Source organism: Grammomys surdaster, unplaced genomic scaffold (genome assembly GCF_004785775.1).
Source record: "Grammomys surdaster isolate TR1022 unplaced genomic scaffold, NIH_TR_1.0 126187, whole genome shotgun sequence".
NCBI lineage: Eukaryota > Metazoa > Chordata > Mammalia > Rodentia > Muridae > Grammomys > Grammomys surdaster.
In genome coordinates, this window is record NW_021620993.1 from 7981277 (window position 1) to 7994028 (window position 12752).

Here is a 12752-nt window from a genome sequence, read left to right on the forward strand (position 1 = left end):
TGTGTGTGTGTGTGTGTGTGTGTGTGTGTGTGTGTGTGTGTGTGTGTTTCCAGAGAGGCTAACTAAGTAGGGAGAGACCTGCCCTCAATTTTTTGGCTCTATCTCATAGACTGGGGGGTGTGAATAGAGTATGGGAGAAAGGAAGCCAGCCATCACAGGCATTCTTGATCTGCCTCTGGACCACCATGATGTGAGGTGCTCTGCTCCAAACCTACACACACCATGGGCAGAAATTTCCCAAACCATAAATCAAAACAAATCTTCTAATTTTTTTTGTTACAAGATTTATTTATTTGGATTGGGAAGCAGAGGCGCCACAGTACCTGTCTGGAGGGCAGAGGTCAGTTTGTAAGAGTCGGTTCTCTCCTTCCATCATGTGGGTCTTGGGAATCAAACTCAGGTAGTCAGGCCTGGCAATAGGTGTGCTTGCCTGTTATGAAGGCATGGCAGCTCAGGTTCCATCCGTGGCAGCAGGACCTCGATGAGTGTCTTGGGAGATCCCATCTGATAAGGTCATAGACAGTCAGGAACTAGAGGCAGAAAGCACATTTAAGGTAACCCCAACATCAAATTTCAGCCAGCAAGACCTCCAGCCTTGGAGCCACCTGGGTACCAAGTGTTCAGACACAAGTCTGTGGAAGTATTTCACATTCAAATAGTAACAACAGAGATGGTGGAACCTTGGCCTTTTCTCCCTTTCATTTGTTTGTGATGAAAGGTTTGGCTCAGCACCTGCTCTGCTGTGGTGGGCTGCCTGCTCCCTAGTGATTAAAAGCAACAGGTCCACCCAGATCAGGAGCTAGTATGCACATATGTGTTTGCATGTGTGTGTAGGCCAGAGGTGACAGTGGGTGTCTTCGTCAATTGCTACACCTTATTTTCAAGGCAATGTCTCTCACTGTTTTGGCTATGCTGGCTGCCCAGTGAGTCTCAGGCATCCTCCTGTCTCTGGGATCCCAGCACTGGAGTTACAGATTGGGAGTTCAAACATAGGTCCTCATGCTTGTGCAGTAGGCACTGCACAGGCCAAGCTATACCCCCAGCTCCAGAATTCTTGTCCTTTTGTAAAACAGAATCGCCATTTCCAAATACCCCATCTCCCTTCCCCTAGGCACACCCTCCAGTTACATCCCTTTCACTACTTCCTCCCAGTCACCCCCTCCCACAATCCTTCCCAAACCCACAGCCTTTTCTTCTCTGAGCAGGTGAAGGCATCCCTGGGTGTTCCCTCAACTCTGGTACTTCAAGTCTCTGCTAGGCTAAGTGCTTCCTCTCCCACTGAGGCCAGACAAGGCAGCCCAGCTAGTAGAACATATCCCACGTACAGGCAACAGTTTTTGGGATAGCCCCCGTTCCAATTGTTCAGGACCCACATGAAGATCAAGCTGCATATCTACTACATATGATTGGCCTAGGTCCAGCCCGTGTATGTTCTTTGGTTGGTGGTTCAGACTCTGAGAGCCCTAAGGGTCCAGGTTAGTTGGTCTTCCTCCTATCCCTTTTGGGGCCCACAATCCTTCCTCCCATTCTTCTATCAGAGACTTTCCTGCTTTCTAAAACGGAGAATTTGACGATTCTAAGAAGTTCCTGTGAGTGGGATCATGATTGGTCCATGTAATCTTCATAGAGTAAGATCCATCTGTGTGTGTTCATTGCACCCAGTTCGAGGCTCAGCCACACTGATGCTTGTGTCTGTAGGTGAGCAAGTGAAGTCCTGAGTGAATGTGTGTTGCTGACACGAGCTGACCATGTCAAGGATCAAAGCCTCAGATGAACAGGAAAATGGCAAACCCTCCCCCAGGCTAGGCTCAGGGAAATGGTAACGGTGACCTCCCTTCTCAACTTGGGTGTGTCTACTCTTCAATTGCTATGACAAAATGCCACAACCAAGGCAAATTATAAAAGAAAGCATTTAATTTGAGGCTTATGATTTCCGAGAGTTAGAGTCCATAACTTTTGTGGTCAGGAGCATGGCAGCAAGCGTCCAGGCAGGCCCAGGACTGGAGCAGTAGCTGAGAGCTTACATTTTGATCTTCAATCACTAGCAGGAGAGGGTGAGGTCTAATGGAGAATAGCACGGGCTTTTGAAACCTCAAAGCCCACCCCCAGGAACACACCTCCTCCAACAAGGCCACACTTCCTAATCCTTCCCAAACAATTCCACCAATTGGGAAACAAGCATTTCAATATATGAGCCTATAGGGCCATTCTCAATTAAACCACCACAGTCCACTTCTTGACCCACTCCCATAAGCTTGTGGCCATATCAAAGTACAAAATGTAATCAGCCCAACTTCAAAAGCCCCCACAGACTTTCACAGCCTCAACACTGTTTAAAAGTCCAGAGCCTATTTTGAGACTCAAGGTTATTTATTAATTCTAACTCCCTTTTAAATCAAATACCAAATTATGTATTTCCAACATAAAATGGCACAGAATGTACATAACTATTCCAAAATGGAAGAAAGGAAGTGTAGTGAGGAAATACTGGAAGACCAAAACCCAGCTGGACAATCCACGTTCCTAGCCAAAACCTGTCACAGCAATACTCCATTACCTCATAGCAACTTCTGACTTAGTTGGTTTTCCATTGGTATTACCAAGGCAACAAATAAAAGAAAGTGTTTAATAGGGCCTCACATTTCCAGAGGCCTACAGTCTACACCATGTGGCAGGGACTGTGGCAGCCAGGAGGCAACTGTGGTGCCAGTGCAGTAGCTAAGAGCTTGCATCTGATCTACAGACATAAGGCAGAGAGAGGGAGAGGGGAAGGGGAAGGAAGAGGGAGGGAGAAAGAGATGGAGAGAGGGAAGGAGAGAGAGAGAGAAAGAGAGAGAGAGAGAGAAAGAGAGAGAGAGAGAGAGAGAGAGAGAGAGAGAGAGAGAGAGAGAGAGAGAGAGAGAGAGAGAGAGAGAGAGAGAGAGAGAGAGAGAGCGAGAGACCGAGAGAGAGAGAGAGAGAGAGAGAGAGAGAGAGAGAGAGAGAGAGACTGCCATATGCGGTTTGAAATCTCAACATTCAAGCCAGGGACACACCTCCTCCAACAAGAGTACACCTCCTAATCCTTCCCAGACAGTTCAAAAACTAGGGTCCATGCTTTCAAATACGAGCCTGTGGGAAACATTCTCCTTCAAACCACCACAGCAAATGCTGGCAGTGTGTGCTGAAAATGTCTACCCTGTCTTTCTTCCCCCAGAAGTTTACTATATGAAGACTGCTCCCCACGGAGCCAGCTCTTATGGAGGTTAGCTACACCCACCTCCTTGTCCATCTGTAAATGATTAACTTCGCCTCTAATAAGCACACTGAGTTTCCTGGATGCTGTGGCTTACCCATCAGAGAGGATCCCAGCTTTTCCGTATGTGCGTCCGTTGTTTCTTCGGTGTCTGACATTTCTTCATTCTCTTGCAGCCCCAGTTAGGTCAATCTCCAAGCCATGAAGAGCACAGCATGAGACAGACTATCATTCTTTACTGGGAGTGGTAAACATATCAGTAATGTCAGCACTTGGAAAACAGAGCCAGGAGGATTGCTGGGAGTTCAGCATTGCCTATATAGCCAAATGTCAGGTCAGTCAGGACTACATAGTAAACCCTATCTCAAAAAATATAAAGAAATAAATAATAATAGTAGTAGTAGTAATCTTTTTCAGGCTGAATAAGACCCTATTGTGTGAGTCTGTCCTGGTTTGTATAACTGTCCATCTGAGCATGGACACATGGGTGGCTTCTGCACATCACTCATGAATTGGGCACAGAGGTACTGCTTCCAGACTCACCTTGCAGACTTTTAGGGGGAACACAAGTGAAGAGTGAAACAAGAGTCTTTGTAAGTAGCCCAGGGTAGCCTTGAACTATCAATCTTCCTGTCTCAGCTTCCTGAGTCCTGGGATTACAGGTATGTGCCATCAAACCTGGCTACCTTGTCAACTCTTCCAAAGTGTTTTCATGCACATACAGTGAAACACATACAAGCATATGTAATACATGCAAATATACTATCATATGTAAATATTTCATATTATATAACATATGCTTATGTTAAAAGTCTTATAAAACACAAGTGCCAACATTGCCTTGTTCAGCGAATGGCCACATGATTCTGCAACTATTCTGGTCATCCCATATTGGGTGTGGCTCGGAGAGCTCTCTGTTCCAGCAGGTTCTGCTCCGCCCTTTAGAATGGTTACACAGTATTTCATAGGACAGACAGTCTCCTCACTTTTTGAATCAGTTACCTCAGGAAATGTTTTTCTCAGGTGGATCTTAAAAGGTGACACTGCTACACGGTCTTAATTGAGAGTTGAATAGGCTGCACCCCAAGACTCCAAAAGAGAAGCAACTGGCTCACCTCACAAGTCAATGACAGTTTCTGCTGATGTCTCTTTAAAGTTCCTTTAAATATAAACTGTAACAGATCCATACAACAGAATATTATTCAACCTGAAAAAGATTGTCATTATTATTATTTCTTACTTTTATTTTTTTTTGAGATAGAGTTTCACCATGTAGTCCTAACTGGCCTGACATTTGGCTATGTAGATGAGCTTGAACTCCTAGTAATCCTCCTGCGTCTGTTTTTTAAGTGCCAAGATTACTGATATGTTTACCACTTCCAGTAAAATATCAAAACAAACGGTCATTGTTTTTCTTTGTTTTAACTAATGTGCATGTGTGTGTGTGTGTGCGCGCACAAGTGTACCACAGTACATGTGTGGAGGTCAGAGGACAGTTTATGAAAGTAGATTCTCTCCTTCCACCGTGTAGGCCCTGAAGATTCAACTCATGTCTTCAGGCTTGGTGAGCAAGCATCATCATCAAAGCCTTTTAACTAGCCTGTGTTTTGGTCTTTGAAACAGGATCTCATGTAGACCAGGCTGGCCACAAACTCATTATGTAGACTAGAAGGACCTTCAACTGCCTCTGGTTACCAAGTACTGGGATGTCAGGTGGGCAACATGCACAGTGGGAAATGGCCTTTTGATTTATGCTCCATATGGATTTACAATGAAGACCAATGTTCCCCGGATTGGGGCGATGGCTCAATAGGTACAGTGAGTGGCATCAGGACCTGTGTTTGAATCTCAAGCACCCACTTAAAAGCCATGTATAGTGGTATACATCTGTAAACCTGAAAGAGACAGGGGGATCCTTGAGGCTTGCTGGCCAGACAGTCTAGCTGATTAGAGGGCTCCAGGTTCAGCGAGAGACCCCGTCTCAAAAAATAAGATGGAGTAATTGAAAAATACACTCAACACCAACCTCTGGCCTTCACACACGGGCATACAATACACTTGAACACACACACCATACACACTGGAAACCTCTTCATAGACACACCAGAGGTGTGTCAGCTCAGTGATTCTCTTTTTTTTTTTTTTTGGTTTTTCGAGACAGGGTTTCTCTGTGCAGTCCTGGCTGTCCTGGAACTCACTCTGTAGACCAGGCTGGCCTCGAACTCAGAAATCTGCCTGCCTCTGCCTCCCAAGTGCTGGGATTAAAGGCATGTGCCACCACTGCCTGGCTAGCTCAGTGATTCTTAATCCAGTCAAATTGACAATGAGAGTGTGGGATTTCTGATGACAAGATACACACACTCTGAGAAATGTGTCCTCAGGTGACTCGCTTATGTGGCTGCACAAAGTGTACTTAAGTGACAGTACGATGTCACAGTGGTATTACCTGTGTTACTGTCTGATTACGTAATAAATGATGATTTTTTACGGCAGAGTCTCCCTATGTAGCACAGACTAGCCTAGGTCTTAGTCTTCATGTTTTGAATTGTCAATATGCACTATGTATTTGACATTGTGTTGGATAGTTTTGTGTCAACTTGACACAATGTGAAGTCATCTGAGAGAAGGGATTCTCAGTTGAGAAAATGTCTCTATAAGATCAGGTTGTAGGCAAGCCTGTGAGGTTTGAGTTCTGGCCCTGACTTCCTCTGATGCTGAACGGTGCTGTGGAAGTAAGCCAAATAAGCTCTCTTCCCCATCTTTCAGGAAAGGCAGGAGCTAACACAGAGGCCATGGAGGGGTCCTGCTTACTGGCTTGTTCCCCGTGGCTTGCTCAGCCTGCTTTCTTATAGAACTCAGGACCACCAGCCCAACAGTGACACCACTTACTATGGTCCAGGCCCTCCCACATCAATCACTAATTAAGAAAACGCCCTACAGGCTTGTCTACAGCCTGATCTAATAGAAACCTTTTCTCTCTCCTCTCCAGTAACACTTGCTTGGATCAAGTTGACATAAAACTAGTCAGCACAGAAAAGATGGCCCAGTGTCAGGACCTGTTCCTTGATGATCTGACCTCAATCTCTTTGAAACTTGTTGCCTCGTGGCTCCTTTCCTTTCTCACCTCTGTGACTGTCCTTTGGTGATCTCCTTCATCCAGAATGTTCTTTTACCATTTCCACCTAAGAGGCTCAGTTCAACACTATCTCCTCTGAGAGCCAATCTGGGACTCCCTGTTACAGAGGTCACGGTTAGATCTCACCTGGGAGAGTTTATCTTCCAACAGGCAGGGAAGGTGATCATCAAGGATATAGGACCTAAGTTACAGACAAGACAGGGTTTCCAATCGTGGCGCACCTCTCCTGGCTTCCGAAGCCCAGGCCTTGCTTGTGTAACATGGGGACATTAGTTCAATGAAGATGCCCATGTTTCCCAAGCCTGACCATTAAGAGACTAAAACGGTCAAAGAAAGAAATATCCAATGGGAACTGTGGGGCTGGGGAAGCCATGGATTTGTGGGGAGCATGAGTCAGGTGGAGGCATGTTCAAACCCTGGAAGTCCCATCCTGATCCTCCCCCCCTGCCCTGGGCCTGCATGTCCCAGTGCACAGACTCATGACCTGTGACCCGTGACCTATGCCCCCACCTTTGACCCACCAGAGGAAGTCACGTAGCCTGGTAAGCAAACAGCCCTGTGCAGCAGCATGTGGGACTCCTCCTTATGCACCCCGAGCACCCTAGCCCCAGGCCAATGACGTACACTCACCCTATAGCCCCTACTCACTTCCCAAAAGTTTAAATACCCTTTGTCCTGCCTCCCACCCAACCAATTAAAGGAACTTTTCAATTCCATGCTCACCTGTTGCCTGTCTCCATCACCCTGGCAGTTCTTGCCTCGATTTCCCTCTCAGGCCCCCAGTCTGATCTCAGGCCAAGTGAGCTTGGTGATAAGGGAACGGGAGGCAGAGTGGGAACAATGGACAGGGAACAGTGTCTGAAAAGAACACAGCAGCCTCTGTCTGGCCATGTAGGGAAGAGGTGAGAGGAGCAGTCGGATGAGACAAGAGCATAGGCAAAGGCCCCGTGCTGGGCAGAAGCAGAAGGACCGCTCTATGGCCCCCAGACTCTCCTGACCCAGCACAGTGCTTCTTGGGAACGGTTGGAGACCTCTTAGCTTGATGAAGAAAAAGGCAAAAATCTAAGGGTGATCTCACGGCCCCAGACCCCAGCCCATGTCTTTTCTGATCCTGGATCTCAAGAGCAGTTAGTCAGGTACTCCTTGCTCAGCTTTCTTCATCTCCTGCCCCCCACCCCTTCCTGGAGAGTAGGGTGTGAGGGGTGACTCAGGCCCCAGTTTTTTTGAGATCACCCTTGAATGGCTAGGTGTTGAGCCCTAACGTCCTAGGAGCTAAAATTTCTCTCTGCCAGGCAGGCCCAGATATGAGGCCACTTGCTAGGTTCTGTGCCAGACAGACACTGTCCAAGCCACTCTCCAGTGTCACCAAAACTAAGACCTACATAGCTGGAGGGACATACAGTGGCATCTATCTAGCTAAGAAGATACCTGAAGGTTGAGACCAATACAAAACTATGGTGTAGGGATGGAGCAAGAAAGATCCAGTGAAGTCCCTTGTCCATCACAATGCCGGGGCCTGTATGCCAAAGCGTTTTCTCTAGTTGGCAGGTCACCCGCTCTAGCTGAAGCTGCCAGAACAGCACCTGTGACATGTGAAAGAGGCAGAAATTTCAAGAACACCTGTGAGCCAGTCATGGGTGTAGAATGTGGGTCATATGACAACACCAATATCGACCTTCTCAGCTCCTGGGGCGGGGCAGGCTGAACTTGGGGCACAAAGCAAGGAGGGGAGAGGATGCATCTGAGGAGGCAATGCTTTAGCCAGGTTTCTAGTGCTGCCATAGCCACTGTGACCAAAACAACTTGGGAGGAAAGGGCTTATCTCAGCTTAAAGCTTTCAGGCAACACTCGATCAGTGAGGGAAGTCGAGGCAGGAATCAAGGCAGGAGCATGCACACTGGTCCTGGAGCGGAGCCTGTGACCAAGGCAGGAGCATGCGCACTAGGCCTGGAGCGGAGCCCATGGAGGGTGCTCACTGCCTTGGTCCCCCGTGGCTTGCTCAGCCTCCTTTCCTATACCAGCCAGAACCACCAGCCCAGGGGAGGCACTGCCACAGTAATCTGGGCCTTTCCAGGCCAATTATCAATCAAGAAAGTGTCCCCCGCCCCGCCACCATTTTGACACTTTGGGTCTGAGTGAAGCTGAGATGAAAGGAAGAAAGAGAGGAGAAAGAAAAGAAAAGAAAGGCTCCACAGACTTGCCTACAGCTAATCTGTTAGACACATTTTCTCAACTGGTCTTCCTTCTTACTCGATCTGTTTAGGTTTGTGTCAAGTTGATAAAAGCCCAAGCAGGACAGGTAGTCATCTGTCCTTCAAGCCACTGGCCTGGATGATAAAATGTCCTCTGTGCCAACAGCAGCTAAAGTTTGAGGTGCCATGACCTGCAGATTCAGGGGAGAACTTGAGATCGACCTGGAACATGGAACTCAGGCAGGCAGAAAACCACAGCACAGCAGCCAAGGGCTGCCTGCTTCACGCACCTGAGTTCCAGTCCTAGTTTTGCTGCTGGGTGACCCTGAGAAATGGGAGGGCCTGAACTCATTTCTTGATTCCTAAGTAAGAAGAGTTAAGAGCCAACCTTCAAGATCCAACCTGACAGCCATTCATCTCTGCAATGGGTAGTACTTGGTGTGCACCACTGCACCAAGGCTGTGGGACAAAGCTCCCAGACTGAGTGGCTCAGATGACAACAAGGTTATTCCCTTGAGGTTCTAGAGACTGGAAGTCAGAGATCAAGGAGTCACCTGAGTTAGTTCCTTGAAGTACTAGGAGGGAGGACTTGACCCACGCCTTTCCCTAGCTGCTGACTGTTCACTGTAATCTTAGTGTGTGGAGGCATCATCCCAACTTCAGCCTTCATGGGGTGGTGGCTCCCTCTGTGTCCAAATTGTCCTCCTTTCTGAAGCATTGGGTATGAAACCCCAGGGCCGTGCGTATGCAAACACTCCCTCAGAGCTCCACTGCTAGGCAACACGATCCTTTTTATAAGTTTGTTCTGGACCAGGGGTCCACGTTATACACTCATTTCCCAATAGGTACCCTAATGGGCTCCCACTGCACTTAAACACATTACAACTGTGACCACTCTATTTTCAGCCATGGTCACTTTGGAGGTAACTCCAGTTTAGCCCAGCTGAGACTAGTCTGGGAGCTCAGAGGGGTTTTCTGTGGGTGCAGCTCTGTAGACAAAGGCTTCCTCCATGCTCCCCAGGTCTGTTCTCGATGAAAGAGACAATCCATGCTTGTCCATACTGTTTATTGACTGTTCATCCTGGAAAATAGGTGCATACCACTTCCTAAGGGTGGACCAGAGATTAAATACCTTTTGCAGGAAGGAATGTCCGGGAAGGGAAGCTTATTGGCTGAGCCCCCAGAGCCCATCTGGATACCTCATTAGCATGGAGAATTCTGATCTATGTGACCATTGGTCACGTTCCTATGTGGGGAGTGTGGTCACGTGTTCCAGGCCAGGAATCTGTAGGGAGCAGGGAGCCCCCTACTGTCCTTAGATGGGTGCTTGGGTGCCAGGGTATCTGAACCCACTCAACCTTACCAAGTTTCTTGGCATGGTCCACTGCCCCACAAGTGGCAGTTTTGCCATGAGCAGTTTCCTGCTGTCCTGGATGAGGTAATGTGTTTTGCATTTAACAGGTAATTTCTCCCCCAATAGTCATGGCAGACTCTGACTGGAGCTTGCACTGGGAATGCAAAGCACCTGCAAATGAATTTCCCTGCCTCTAGTGGCTTGAGAACTTGAGGTCGCAGGGTGACTCATTACTGTTCTGTTAGTCAGCACTGAACTAATATTGACAAGCCCTTATAGCAGACCTGCTGAGCAGAGCTGGCTAAAAGCAGGCCTGTCTTTGCAGGAGACAGTCACTGGGGCCTTTTTCCTTTCCTCAGAGATGGGAAAGTTAAACATGTTTCTTCCCACATTCAGTCCTTCACTGAGTGGATTTGTCTCACCTCCCAGAAGTGTGAGGCACATACCATCTGGTCTCATCTTTCTCAAGTCGATTGATGGTTATTTTTTCCCCTGTATTATAAATTGTCCACCAACTACATCAAGGACCATAGTTTAATTAAACTTGTTTCAAATTTCTGTAAAAATGCATGAACATATATATACATTCTAGGTTTTAATTTTTTCCCATGGGGGTGCTTGTGTGTGTGTGTGTGTGTGTGTCCCACAATGTGAGTATGGAGGTCAGAAGAGACCTCTCAGGAGTTTTGACTTTTCTTCTAGTTTGTAGGTCCCAGGGATGGAACTGACTCATCAGGCTCAGCGGACAGCGTCTTTACTTGTGGAGCCATTTCTCCAGACCTATATATATTCAATATAATTGTAAACCTGAACTATCTTCCATCAGGATTATCATTGAGCAAAGTGATAAAATGTTTGAGGAATCCATTAAGTGTTGGCAAGTCATTTCTAGGAAAACAGTGTTATCCCTGCCAGTAATATATGACAGTCTAAGGGCTAGAGGGGTGGCTCAGTGGTTAAGAACACTGGCTGCTCTTCTGGCGGACCAGAGGTTGATTCCCAGCACCCACATGGTGGCTTACAACCATCCATAACTCTATTTCCAGGGGATCTGACACCCTTCCTAAAAAAATTTTTTTTTCAAATTTAATTCTTTCCTTTTAATAGGTCAATGCTTACAACTCATTTTTCCATTTTATTCTTTTTTTAATGTCAATCAAAGGCTTTATAAGTTTGGTAATGCTCAATAACAAGATGCCCATACAATCAGAAGTGTAACCCAATACCCAACCTAGATATACCAACTATCTTTGACTGGAGGAGACACGCGAACATCCGCCTCCATAAAATTTTTTTTAAAGATTTATTTATTTTATTTATATGAGTACACTGTCACTCTCTTCAGACACACCAGAAGAGGGCATCAGATCTCATTACAGATGGTTGTGAGCCACCATGTGGTTGCTGGGAATTGAACTCAGGACCTCTGGAAGAGCAGTCAGTGCTCTTAACCGCTGAGCCATCCCTCCAGCCCTGACACTCTCTTTTAGGTACTGCATGCAGATGGTGCACAGACATATAAGCAGGCAAAACACACATATACATGCAATTTAAATATATGTATATATATATATATTATATTCATATATACACATATATGAAGGTCTCCATTTCACCAACTCCTAACACTGTCATCATTTTTTACAAAGTGTGTGTGTTGCTTTTTTTTTTTTCTGATTCCTCAGGGGTGTAAGGAATCTCACTGATCCTGTGAACATCCAGACCTGGGGAGGAAGCAGTGAGGCCCCTGAGGGACGTGCCTGTGCATTTGCTTCTCTGAGAATTAGAGCTCAGGATTCTCTCTTCGTTAGTGCCTTATTTTTCTCATAAATTTTCATTTATTCTTTATGAAGATATCAAGTTTTATACGTTTTCTTTCTGAAAATTCACACCAGTAGGTACCAACAGTATCTTAGATCAGTTTCTTTTGAACAGGGTCTCATGTAGCCCAGGCTGGCCTCCACTGGCTAAGTAGCCAAAGATGACCCTGAATTCCTTGTCTCCACTTCCCAGATTCTAATATCCCAGGTGGGAGCCTGGGCAATGGCTTCTTATGTAACAATTCTCCGAGTGAGAGTGTAGGTCAGTGGCAAAAACCTAACATGTGCAAGGCTCTCAGGTCGATTTCTTTCTTTCTTTATTTACTGTATGGATGTTTTGTCTACATGTATGACTACGCACCACATGTGTGCTTGGTCCCTTCAGGAGCCAAAAGACGGCATCAGATCACCTGGAACTGGAGTATAGTCTGGAGTCCCACTGGGGTTGTGAGCTGCCTGCTATGGATGCTGCAGAACAAATCTGGGGTTTCTGGGAGAGCAACAAGTGCTCTGAACCACTGTGCCATCTCTCCAGGCCCAGGTACCTGGATTCCCAAAAAGGAGAAAGAATAAACAGAATACAGAGGGTTTGTAGGGCAGTGAAAATATTCCCTCTGAAACCACAGCTGGGGACATGTCATTTTACAGTTCTTAACCCTTCCTGACTCCTAAAACTGCTCTAAAGAAGAAAATCTATCAATTACAAAATAGGCCTTTCATTCCAGCACACAGGAGGCAGGGGCAGAGGGCAGAGGGCAGAGGGCAGAGGGCAGAGGGCAGAGGGCAGAGGGCAGAGGGCAGAGGGCAGAGGGCAGAGGGCAGAGGGCAGAGGCGCAGAGGGCAGAGGGCAGAGGGCAGAGGGCAGAGGGCAGAGGGCAGAGGGCAGAGGGCAGAGGGCAGAGGGCAGAGAGAGAGGCAGAGAGGGAGAGAGGCAGAGAGGGAGAGAGGCAGAGAGGCAGAGAGGCAGAGAGGCAGAGAGGCAGAGAGGCAGAGAGGCAGAGAGGCAGAGAGGCAG

General features: G+C 47.0%; 1 long non-coding RNA gene across 1 annotated transcript in view; it reads right to left on the reverse strand.

Annotated features, from left to right (window-relative positions):
* Window positions 1-383: 383 nt before the first annotated feature.
* The window catches only part of LOC114613050, a 16947-nt gene continuing 4578 nt past the window's right edge, over window positions 384-12752 (reverse strand). The window contains exons 2-4 of the long non-coding RNA XR_003710118.1: window positions 4351-4442; window positions 3333-3473; window positions 384-530 (exon numbers count right to left, since the gene is read on the reverse strand). This is a non-coding gene — a long non-coding RNA (uncharacterized LOC114613050). The remainder of the gene's footprint in view (window positions 531-3332; window positions 3474-4350; window positions 4443-12752) is intronic.